At 37.8% G+C, this 12240-nt stretch overlaps 1 long non-coding RNA gene across 1 annotated transcript; it reads left to right on the forward strand.

Annotated features, from left to right (window-relative positions):
- LOC130161173 (uncharacterized) lies at positions 1-12034 on the forward strand. The gene is made up of 3 exons (XR_008826104.1): positions 1-114; positions 6454-6597; positions 11948-12034. It is a non-coding gene; the product is annotated as an uncharacterized LOC130161173 (long non-coding RNA).
- The last annotated feature ends 206 nt before the right edge of the window (positions 12035-12240 follow it).

The raw sequence follows: 12240 nt of genomic DNA on the forward strand, positions 1-12240 counted from the left end.
AAACCATGAGTCAGGAATCTGAAAAATGTTTTCCATACTCTGATGTGCCCTTCAGTCTCTTGGACTTCAGGTTGGTTCTTGAAGGTCACATTGGATGGAGGGCTGGTGGACCAGGTGAGGTTAGGCTGTTTCCTACCACTCTGTTATCATATCCTCCTCTTTTCTTCTTCTCTCACTCTCTCAGCTCCACTCATCTATCCCTGGGAATTTCCTCCACTCAAAGAAGAAAATATAGAACAAAAAGAGTTTAAATATTTCTGATAATAAACTTAAGATGTACAAATATTAAATGCATATCTTATTCTCTTACATCTGCTCGGCCTCTGCTCTCCTCTTTTACTTCAACTCACTTTTGTCAACTCATTTTCATCTTTCATGTCTCTTCATACCTTTAATCTTCTAATCTCATTCTTTTCCTCTTTCTTATCTCTTCATCACTCCTCAATTACAGACTTCCTGTTCCTCTTCTGTCTCCTCGTGCTGATTCTTTCACATGATTTTCAGCTCTCCCCTTCTCTCGTCTTCTGCTTTTCTACAGCTGATACAGACTATGCATTGAAAGGATTTATTGAAGCTACACAATTTATTATGATTATTACAGGTATAGCATATTATTCTAATTATCATAATTACTGTTTACATTTGGTCATTACAGTTAAAGTTTAGAGATATAGAGGAGAAGTGGACGACATGCATGTTAACTGTCTCTTTCTTTATACGTATGTACATGTATATTATCACCTCACTCACCTTCTTTATCGGGAGCAACAAGCCACAGAAAAGTCCCGATCATCAGCCATACGGCAGAGCAGAGGTCCATCACCTTCTGATTGCTCTGATCTGCTGCTTGTGCCAACATGACTGATTCTTTTTTTTTTAGAATGGAAAAACAAGGAAGTGATTTCAGGATCCAGCCCCCTCTGCTGGCTGTGGCTGAGTGGTGTAACAAAGAACACGGGTTGTCAGTGCTCTTTCACTTTCGTCTTAAGTGAAAGTTTCTAACTTTACCTTGAGTAACAGTTTAGCTAACCAATGTTGGCTAGTTTCTAACTTTACCTTGAGTAACAGTTTAGCTAACTAATGCTGGCTGGTTTCTAACTTTACCTGAAGTTGTTATAAGTAATTTGCACTCTGTCCATAGTGAAAACAGGATTTCTGACATGCAGCACTATATTTTTGCACATCACAGTCATTTTAGTTCTATGTAAAGGAACAGAACTAGTCATGAAACCACAAAGTGAAGACGATCAATTACTGAGAAACTAAAAGATACAGGTTTTTTTTGTGTTTATTCCACAACTAATCAATGCATTTGAGTAACAAGGTTAATTTGTCTTTAACTCTTCTTTACAGTTCTTGTCTATCTGACATCAATGTTTCCATGTTCAGTCATTTGATACAGTTGAGCCTCAGGACAAAATGATGTGACCAGTTATTTTCAACTTATGATTCATTTCCTTCAAGCAAAGGGGTCTGGGTGAGGTTTTCATTGTTCTGAGGTATTTCTTCATTTATACCTTATTTAACCTCCATTGCTCTGCAAACAAAATTAAATAAAATTCAGCATCAGACACATATAAAGGTAAAATCGAAACAATCTTTTATTTATTCTTCTTCAGTCAGGTCAAATAAAGAGATGGTTAATTTCTCTTTCGCTTATTTTCCAACATCCAAACAATTTTGAAAGGATAGAGAGAAGCTGCATTATTCACTATGATACGTTTTATATTATTACATTAATTTTATATAAATTAAAATATGTTAAAGTAGAATTTTTAATTGTAGGTTGAAGGTTTTTGTTGTTTTCTGTTGCAGGAGCTGTTTCAGTGTTTCAGTGCTTCCACCTCCCGCCACCAGAGGGCGCCTCCTGCATCTGGATAGTTGTGAAAGTTGTATTGCAGTAAGTCACGGTTGATGAGCTCCAGGTGTGTGTGGTTGGTGATGAGGTTGCTCCACTGTGGTCCAGTGTTTTCCTGGATGTCGTGTCTTCAGTGGAGGACGACGGTGGACAGAGCTGCAGCAGCTCAGCAGGTGGTGAGAGGAATCAACCTGCACAACAAATCTGAAGCTTTGATTTTGGACACTTCTTCTCAAAGTCTGTGTCACCACAAACTCTCACAGGACCAGACCCCTCAGTGGCTGTTTAAGTAGTGTGTGGAGATACAAGGTTTTCATTCCCCAACAACATGATCTTTATAATAAAATTCAAATTTTCATTAGAGGACTGACAGAGAGTCTAATTAGTATGTAGTTGATGGAAAACTAATTTCCCTCTGAATCATTGAGCGATCAGAAACTGAAGACACTTTTTTCATTATTTGTTTATTTCAGTTGGAGCCTTGAGAAATCCAAACTTTATTTACATGAACAATGTGTATATATATATATATATATATGTACAGTGTATTTCAAATATCTTGAGCTTGAAGTGTGAAAACATCAACATCTGTGTCGACTAAGACGCAGGTTAGAGACAGTGGAGGAAACAGTCAGTCCAGTGTTTACTGGCTGATGAGGTGACAGCGCCCTCTGCTGGACACTCACTGAGAACAGGGATCATCTGTCAGTGCTCTGAGATTTCATTCACACATAAAATAAAAACAATAGAGGAAAATACCATAAAATAAAAGTAAAGATTTGTGTTACAACATGATGTAACAGACGGGATTAACTGAAGACCATACATATACAGCCTGATGGTTTCATTTCGCTGAACTCAACAAACAACCTCTGGATATTCTCAAATTTTCTCCTCACTTTCATAAACAGTAACGTTACATTTATGTTAAAGAGATTGTTTTGGTCTGGTGCTACAAGTTCACATCGATATGAAACTACTGGGCAGCTGTATAAATGGTTTTTCAACAAGCTAGAAAATAAGAATAACGTAAATAATATAAAGTGCTGCTGAAGTGCGTCAGTCATATTTACATGTTGGCAGCAATCAAAGTTTGCCATCTTGTGTCTCACATTTAGGTTAAGGTTTAATTTAATTAAAGTTCCTGATTATTTCCACTAGTTTACATTGTCCACAGCACATGAATGTAACAGTGTCACTGAATCAGCCTCTAGTGGAGAAGTTCATTTGTCTTCAGCTGCTGTTTCCACCTCTTGTCCATTTGACTGACGCAGAGCGCTGTAGGTCACGAATTCACCACTCTCAAGATGCGATGATTCATTTACATTTTGTAGTTCCATTTCCCTGCAAACAAAGTGAGTTTCATGTTTTCATGTCATGTATTTAGTTAAACTCTGCTTCCAGTCGTCTGACACACTGACTCTGATTGAGATCATCTTTTTACCTGAGACAGACGTTCATTTCAAACTAGTTTTCAAATGAGGTGAAATGGTTTAATTGATTTATTAAATAAATCAATTAACGAATGCTATAGAAAACGACTGTGGCAAATACACATTAGACTTGTGTTTAATTGGAAAGTGGAAAATTGGTTGTAACTTCATGAAAAGAATATTCTCCTTTTAAACAAGTGAACTTACTGTACATCGCAGGTCATGCGGTTCATGCGGTGCTGCAGTGAATTTTTAACGTTCCCCTGTTGATCTGAGAAATGTTTTGAACATCATCAATACAAACAACAAACAGGAAATGAATTTAAAAGTGTAGGAAGAACATTATTTTACCTTTTTTCTTTTTAAAGTGCAGTACCAGGACAACTGTTCCTGCTAAGAACAAAAGGGCTGCCACCACCCAGCCTATAATGTCTCGAACACTGGTTGAATTCTCTGAAATAGAAAGAGTCAGTTACTTGAACTTTCCCATGATGCCTCATGATGGTGTTTTCTGATGTTTAGATTCTTGCAGGTCATACAGATAATAACACTTCATGCTGCCTCACCTGGACTGTCTATCCACAGAAAGGTGTTGGTTATCAGTGTCTCCTCAGCATCACTCAGTTCACAGGTGTATATTCCCTCATGATGTGGAGATAAGTCCTGCAGCATGAGGCTGCCTGACTCTAACACACCCTTCACCTGCTGGCTCCACCCCTCTGAGACTGAGGAGGAGACGTCAGCTCTGGTCCGTGTCAGGATGATCTGATTGTGGTTGAATCTCCAGGTGAGACTGAAGCCTGTGAGGGAGGTGTTTGAGGAAGTGCAGTGGAGTGTTGCAGAGCTGGACCGACTGACAGAAGCTGAGATGACACAACACAAAAATGAAAAATGACTTAATATTTTGTGAGATTCTGAATCTCCACTGTAGCTGACTGCGCGTCTCTTTAAAATCACTCACATGTTTTAAACAAAGTGGCTCTCCTCTTGTTTCTGCGAGTGCTGATGCTGCAGCTGTAGCTCAGATCAGAGTCGCTGTCTGAAACTGTCAGAGAACTTCTGATGTTGTAGAGCAGCTGCTCAGTCTCCTGGACTTCAGCTTGGTTCTTGAAGGTCACAGTGGATGGAGGGCTGGTGGACCAGGTGAGCTCAGGTTCAGGGTAGATCCTCTCTGAGCTGCAGGTGATCCTGTTTCCCACCTGCTGGAGGTCAACTTTGCCAACTGGAGCTGCAAAGAAAAGACGAACATTTTTATAAATTTCAAAACATTTGTTACTGTATATTTATAAATGCACTGCACTGTGTTTCTCACCGTCCACTCTCAGGTTGATAAATGAAATGTGCTTTTCTCTGTTGCTGCTGGTGTAGCACTTGTATCTTCCCTGGTCCTGAACCTGCAGCCCTGTCAGCTGGAGGGAGGCGTTTCCTCCTGAGATCTGGTCCGTGAACAGTGACGTCCTGTTTCTGAAGCGCTGGTCCTGGTGAGCGAGCTGGTCTTTGTTGTAGTAGAAGGAGTGGACTAGAATTCCTGCTTCCAACTGAAACCACTGGATGATCACATCACTGCCGCCCTGGAAGCTGCACGGTAAGATGCAGCTCGCCATGAAAACGCAGGATTCATTAGCATCTGCAACACATCAGGTACAAGCAACACAACTTCACTGAGAGGACAGAAGAATAAACCAAGGGATTTGTTGGTTCACCTGGAATCTGATCAGTGATCCTGATCACTCTGTTATCATATCGTCCTCTTTTCTTCTTCTCTCACTCTCTCAGCTCCACTCATCTATCCCTGGAAATTTCCTCCTCTCAAAGAAGAAAATATAGAACAAAAAGAGTTTAAATATTTCTGAAAATAAACTTAAGATGTACAAATATTAAATGCATATCTTATTCTCTTACATCTGCTCGGCCTCTGCTCTCCTCTTTTTCTTCAACTCTCTGTCGTCAACTCATTTTCATCTTTCATGTCTCTTCACACCTTTAGTCTTCTAATCTCATTCTTTTCCTCACTTTCTTATCTCTTCATCACTCCTCAATTACAGACTTCCTGTTCCTCTTCTGTCGCCTCATGCTGATTCTATATCACATGATTTCAGCGCTCCCCTTCTCTCGTCTTCTGCTTTTCTACAGCTGATACAGACTATGCATTGAAAGGATTTATTGAAGCTACACAATGTATTATAATTATTACAGATATAGCATATCTTATTCTAATTATCATTACTGTTTACATTTGTTCATTACAGTTAAGGTTTAGAGATATAGAGGAGAAGTGGACAACATGCATGTTAACTGTCTCTTTCTTTATACGTATGTACATGTATATGTATATTATCACCTCACTCACCTCCTTTAGCGGGAGCAACAAGCCACAGAAAAGTCCCGATCATCAGCCATACAGCAGAGCAGAGGTCCATCTTCTTCTGATTGCTCTGACCTTCTGCTTGTGCCAGAATTATTTTTTTTAGAATGTAAAAACAAGGAAGTGATTTCAGGATCCAGCTTCCACTGCTGACTGTGGCTGAGGGGTGTAACAGAGATCACGGGTTGTCAGTGCTCTTTCACTTTCATCTTTCTTCAGGATTATTGCTGAGTAAAGTCACTTCAACCTGATGGATTTTTCCATGAGTTAAGGAAAACTAAAGAAAAGGTTTAGGGCCAAATATAAATTTATTTTTAGAATTCTGACTTCAATATCAGAATTCTGAGTTTCTAATAAAATATTATTTTTCCACATTAGGGCCCGGTGATTTTTTTTTAACAAAGGTTAAAGTCAGACTTTAAGTCAGAATAAAAAAAATAAAAAAATTTCACATATATAGTCCTCTTCCGTAGAAGATTGAACAACAAACATAAATCAATAAAAGATGAAAATAAAGACATTAAACTAAAAGACAGTCATTTATGGTGGTCTTTAATGCATTGATAAAAACATACATATTTGATTTAGGAATAATTTGGCAGTTGTGACATCACCGGATTTATATATTTTTAAAAAAGATTTCTTGTTTAGGAGCCATTTTCAGTTATATGTATATCAGTGTTTATAATATTTACAACTCCGACCACCAAGGGGCGCAGTCTTATTTTTGATGATTGAAAGTTGTATTTAAACAACTCAGGGTTGATGAGCTTTGTGATCGGATTTTGTGATTTCAGACACCCCTAAAGTGGACCGTACCATTTCTTTACGGTGATGTTTGAAGAGCGTCTCCTCAGCCTGCGTCACTCCATCAGTGTCTCCGTCCTCAAGTCTCTGTCCTCGAGCTTCACACAAACAAACTGAGACACTCGAAGGTAAATGTAAGTAGCAGCACACAAATACTACACTTTACTTTCTTACCTCCACAGTTTATGAATTACATTGTGTCAGGTATCTACACATGAACGTTAATGTTAGCTAGTTTCTAACTTTACCTTAAGTTACAGTTGAGCTAATGTTAGCTAGTTTCTAACTTTACCTTAAGTTACAGTTGAGCTAATGTTAGCTAGTTTCTAACTTTACCTTAAGTTACAGTTGAGCTAATGTTAGCTAGTTTCCAACTTTACCTTAAGTTACAGTTTAACTTACTAATGTTAGCTAGTTTCTAACTTTACCTTAAGTTACAGTTTAACTTACTAATGTTAGCTAGTTTCTAACTTTACCTGAAGTTACAGTTTAACTTACTAATGTTAGCTAGTTTCTAACTTTACCTGAAGTTACGGTTTAACTTACTAATGTGGCTAGTTTCTAACTTTACCTTAAGTTACAGTAGAGCTAATGTTAGCTAGTTTCTAACTTTACCTTGAATTACAGTTGAGCTAATGTTAGCTAGTTTCTAACTTTACCTTAAGTTACAGTTTAACTTACTAATGTTAACTAGTTTCTAACTTTACCTGAAGTTACAGTTTAGCTAACTAATGTTAACTAGTTTCTAACTTTACCTTGATACAGTTTAGCTAACTAATGTTAGGTAGTGTCTAACTTTACCTTAAGTTACAGTTTAGCTAATGATAGCTAGTTTCTAACTTTACCTTGAGTTACAGTTGAGCTAATGTTAGCTAGTTTCCAACTTTACCTTAAGTTACAGTTTAACTTACTAATGTGGCTAGTTTCTAACTTTACCTTAAGTTACAGTAGAGCTAATGTTAGCTAGTTTCTAACTTTACCTTGAGTTACAGTTGAGCTAATGTTAGCTAGTTTCTAACTTTACCTTGAGTTACAGTTGAGCTAATGTTAGCTAGTTTCCAACTTTACCTTAAGTTACAGTTTAACTTACTAATGTGGCTAGTTTCTAACTTTACCTTAAGTTACAGTAGAGCTAATGTTAGCTAGTTTCTAACTTTACCTTGAATTACAGTTGAGCTAATGTTAGCTAGTTTCTAACCTTACCTTAAGTTACAGTTTAACTTACTAATGTTAACTAGTTTCTAACTTTACCTTGATACAGTTTAGCTAACTAATGTTAGGTAGTGTCTAACTTTACCTTAAGTTACAGTTTAGCTAAATAATTTTGGCCAGTTTCTAACTTCGTCTTTTTGTGGCTGTGATGGTTTAATTAGTCTTTAATTTTGTTTTGATTTGCTTCTATAATAAACTCCAAGTACTACACATCATTCATCTTAGTTCTATGTAAAGGAACAGAACTAGTCATGCAACCACAAAGGGAAGACGATCAATCAATGAGAAATTTGTGTTTATTCCACAACTAATCAATGCATTTGAGTAACAAGGTTAATTTGTCTTTAACTCTTCTTTACAGTTCTTGTCTATGTGACATCAATGTTTCCATGTTCAGTCATTTGATACAATTGAGCCTCAGGATGTGACCAATTATTTTTAACTTATGCTTCATTTCCTTCAAGCAAAGGGGTCTGGGTGAGGTTTTCATCATTCTGAGGTATTTCTTCATTTACACCTTCTTTAACCTCCATTGCTCTGCAAACAAAATTAAATAAAATTCAGCATCAGAAACATATAAAGGTAAAATCAAAACAATCTCTTATTTATTCTTCTTCAGTATAGAGAACAACTTTTTCAAAATAAATGATCACATCATCATGATTGCTTAATTTAAAACTCTGTTTCCAGCTTCTAAAAAACATCATCAATACAAACAACAAACAAGAAATGAATTAAAAAAAGTAGAGGAAGAACATAATCTTACATTTTTTCTTTTTAAAGTACAGTACAAGACCAACTGCTAGTGCTAGGACCAAAATGGCTGCCACCACCCAGCCTATAATGCCTCTAACATTGGTTGAATTCTCTGAAATAGAAATAGTCAGTTACTGGAACTTTCCCATGATGCCTCATGATGTTTTCTGATGTTTAAATTGTTGCAGGTCATACAGATAATAACACTTCATGCTGTTTCACCTGGAAGAAATAACATTAAGCGTAAAAAAGGAGGAAGGAAGTCTCTTTGTAATACAGTGTTGGGCTGCAGTCAAAGTCAAATCAATCACTTCTTCTTTACCTAGATACACTCAGCTTTTTTTTTTTTTTTTAAACTAACTTAATTTATAACACTTAAAATAAATCCCTCTTTCCTAACCACTTCTCCTTGACCTTGATACAAAACTTCATGAGGTCAAGGAGAATTCACGATCGCTGAGAGGATTGAATCTCACTGCGCTTAATCTCAGCTTTTTTTATTCTTAATGATAAATCCTCCTTTCCACAAATGTTGAAATGTGAAAACATGACAGAAAAATACAAATACACTGGTATGTCACTTTAATTGTTGCCGCTGCAGGGAATTGTGGGACGACTTTAGCTCGTCCCCTTTCACAGAGTGTTTCCTGTGCTGAAGGAAATAAGATAGGAAGCATTGAAGCTCCTTTCCTTATCATTTAGAGAAGAGCTCTGATCGTGATGCTGCTCAGATTCATCTGGGTCATTTCCGTCTGTTAGGAACATTAAAAAAAAAAAGACTTTCCCACCCAACCCACTGATTTTTCTTCTTTTGTTTGTTTTTATTTTTTGGAAAGAAAACCGATGTTCTTTCATTGGAGCAGAAAGTCTCATGTCTGCACAACTAATCTGAAGGGTTGATTATGGACACACTCAGCATTTCTTCTCAAAGTCTAGTTTTCACCCAACCCCAACAACATGATCTTTCTAATTAAATTTAAAAATGAGTTTAATGACAGTTCAAATCTGTTAATAAAAAATACGTAGTAATTTGTGAAACAGTCATCAAATGTTGTTTATTGATCCATGCAGCCTCAGAGGCCACTGGGCAAAGCAGACAAACGTTAAACCTTCCATACAGGCGTCACAGTGCTCTGGCCCAAACCCGCCAGAGTGAAAGTGCAGATACAGAAATGTAAAAATATTTAATTACAAGTAAAAGTCCTGCATGAAAAATCTTACTGAAGTAAAAGTACATAAAGTACAAGCAGCTAAATGTAGTGCAAGTATTAAAGTAAAAGAACTGGTTCCATCCCTCTCACTTATACATGTTATTATATCTGTCATCACTGGATGATCAATACTGAGGCCTCAGTGTGTCAGCAGCATGTCACTGCTGTAGCTGCCGGAGGTGGAGCTAGTCTCTCCTACTGTATATACAGTTTCATGAACGGACACCAGATAAATCTCAGGGGTCAGAAAAAATAAGTTCTGATGCACAAATCTGAACTCTGACCTTAAAATATACTTTACATCCACTTATGGATGAAATTTTAAATTCAATGGTGTTAAATATAAAAAGATCTAGAAAAATATGTTATGTTATTTCAACATATATAAACTTCATATATTCCAACATAAAGTTTTCCAACTTTCTTGGATAAAATCACAAAGTAAACATAATTTTTTGCTGAAATATTCATATTCATAAAGTGAGCATCAGTGCATCAGTTACTCCTTCCATCTGACGTGGAGAGGTTTGTTAATCTTGAACTCTTCTTCTAGTACTTCATGTCCATACGACACAAAAGTCTCCATGTTCAGTCATTTGCTATGTCACATTCGAGTGTCTTCATTTCTCTCAGGCAGAGGGGGTGTGAGGTTTTCACCGTTCCTCCATTGCTCTGCAAACAAAATGCAATAAAATTCAACATCAAAAACATATAAAGGTAAAATCAAAACAATCTCTTATTTATTCTTCTTCAGTATAAAGAACAACTTCTGCAGAGCAAAATAAACCATCACATGAATCATGATTCCTTCTTTCAAAACTCTTTTTAGCCGAGACAGCCGTTAATTTCAAACTAGATTTCAACTGATGGAAAAAGATTTAATTGGTTTATTAATTGAATTACACTATACCATGATCTAGAAAGTGACTGGAGGAAATATAAATGAGACGAGACGTTAGAAAACTGGTTCTAACAAGTTCATTCAGCAGCAGCGCTTTTCTAATACAGAACATTTATTTACGTTGGTGTTTGATCGTTGTTTGACTCTCTCCCTGTTTCTCTGTTCACCTGGGAGATATATTGAGTCAAAAAACAACATCATTAATAAAAATAACAAACAAGACATTTATTAAAGTGTAGGAGGAACATTATTTTACCTCTTTTCTTTTTACAGTAGCAGACAAGAACAACTGCTGCTGCTGCTGCTGCTGCTGCTGAGACCAAAACAGCTGCAACCACCAAACCTGTAATGACTCCATGATTGATTGAATCCTCATCTGCAGTAGAAATACAGATATTACAGTTAATAACAGTTCTCACTCATACAGACTAACAGTTCCTCCCTTCATGCTGCCTCACCTGGACTCTGTATCCTCAGAAAGGTGTTGGTTATCAGTGTCTCCTCAGCATCACTCAGTTCACAGGTGTATGTTCCCTCATGATGTGGAGATAAGTCCTGCAGCATGAGGCTGCCTGACTCTGACACACCCTTCACCTGCTGGCTCCACCCCTCTGAGACTGAGGAGGGGACGTCAGCTCTGGTCTGGGTCAGGACGATCTGACTGTGGTTGAATCTCCAGATCAGACTCTTGAAGGAGGAGTTTGAGGCAGCGCAGGGGATCGTTGTTCCAGTGTTTGAAACATTGAGAAAAGCTGAAACTCATGATGAAAAGTGAAATAAGATTTTTTTAGATTTTGAATCTGATAATCCTCTACACAGTAAACAAAGAAACTAAACCAATTAAAACAGATCATTGATTAACAGATTAACTAAACATGAAACAAAGAGACACAAAAATGAAAGTGTAAAGAGTGAAGAATGAACATTTCATAGCAGCTGTTGAAGGCAGCCTGACCGATCACTGTACTGCACTGTGCTGTAGCTGACTGCACGTCTCTTTAAAATGACTCACATGTTTTAAACAAAGTGGCTCTCCTCTTGTTTCTGCGAGTGCTGATGCTGCAGCTGTAGCTCAGATCAGAGTCGCTGTCTGAAACTGTCAGAGAACTTCTGATGTTGTAGAGCAGCTGCTCAGTCTCCTGGACTTCAGTTTGGTTCTTGAAGGTCACAGTGGATGGAGGGCTGGTGGACCAGGTGAGCTCAGGTTGAGGGTAGATCCCCTCTGAGCTGCAGGTGATCCTGTTTCCCACCTGCTGGAGGTCGACTTTACCAACTGGAGCTGCAGAGAAAGAGGAACTTTGATATGAATTTTACAACACATTTGTAATTGTTAATCTTTAAATGCATTGCACTAACAAACATTGACAAATTATGTTCTGTGTATTTCTCACCGTCCACTTTCAGGTTGATAAATGATTTATTCCTTCCTCTGTTGCTGTCGGTGTAGCACTTGTATATTCCCTGGTCCTGAACCTGCAGCCCTGTCAGCTGGAGGGAGGCGTTTCCTCCTGAGATCTGGTCCTTGAACAGTGACGTCCTGCCGCTGAAGCGCTGGTCCTGGTGAGCGAGCTGGTCTTTGTTTTGGTAGAAGGAGTGGACAGGACTGTTTCCTGCTGACACCTGATTCCAGTGGATGACCACATCAGTGTCGTCCTGGAAGCTGCACGGTAAGATGCAGCTCTCATTGAAAACACAGG

Source organism: Seriola aureovittata, chromosome 20, assembly GCF_021018895.1.
Source record: "Seriola aureovittata isolate HTS-2021-v1 ecotype China chromosome 20, ASM2101889v1, whole genome shotgun sequence".
Taxonomy (NCBI): Eukaryota; Metazoa; Chordata; class Actinopteri; order Carangiformes; family Carangidae; genus Seriola; species Seriola aureovittata.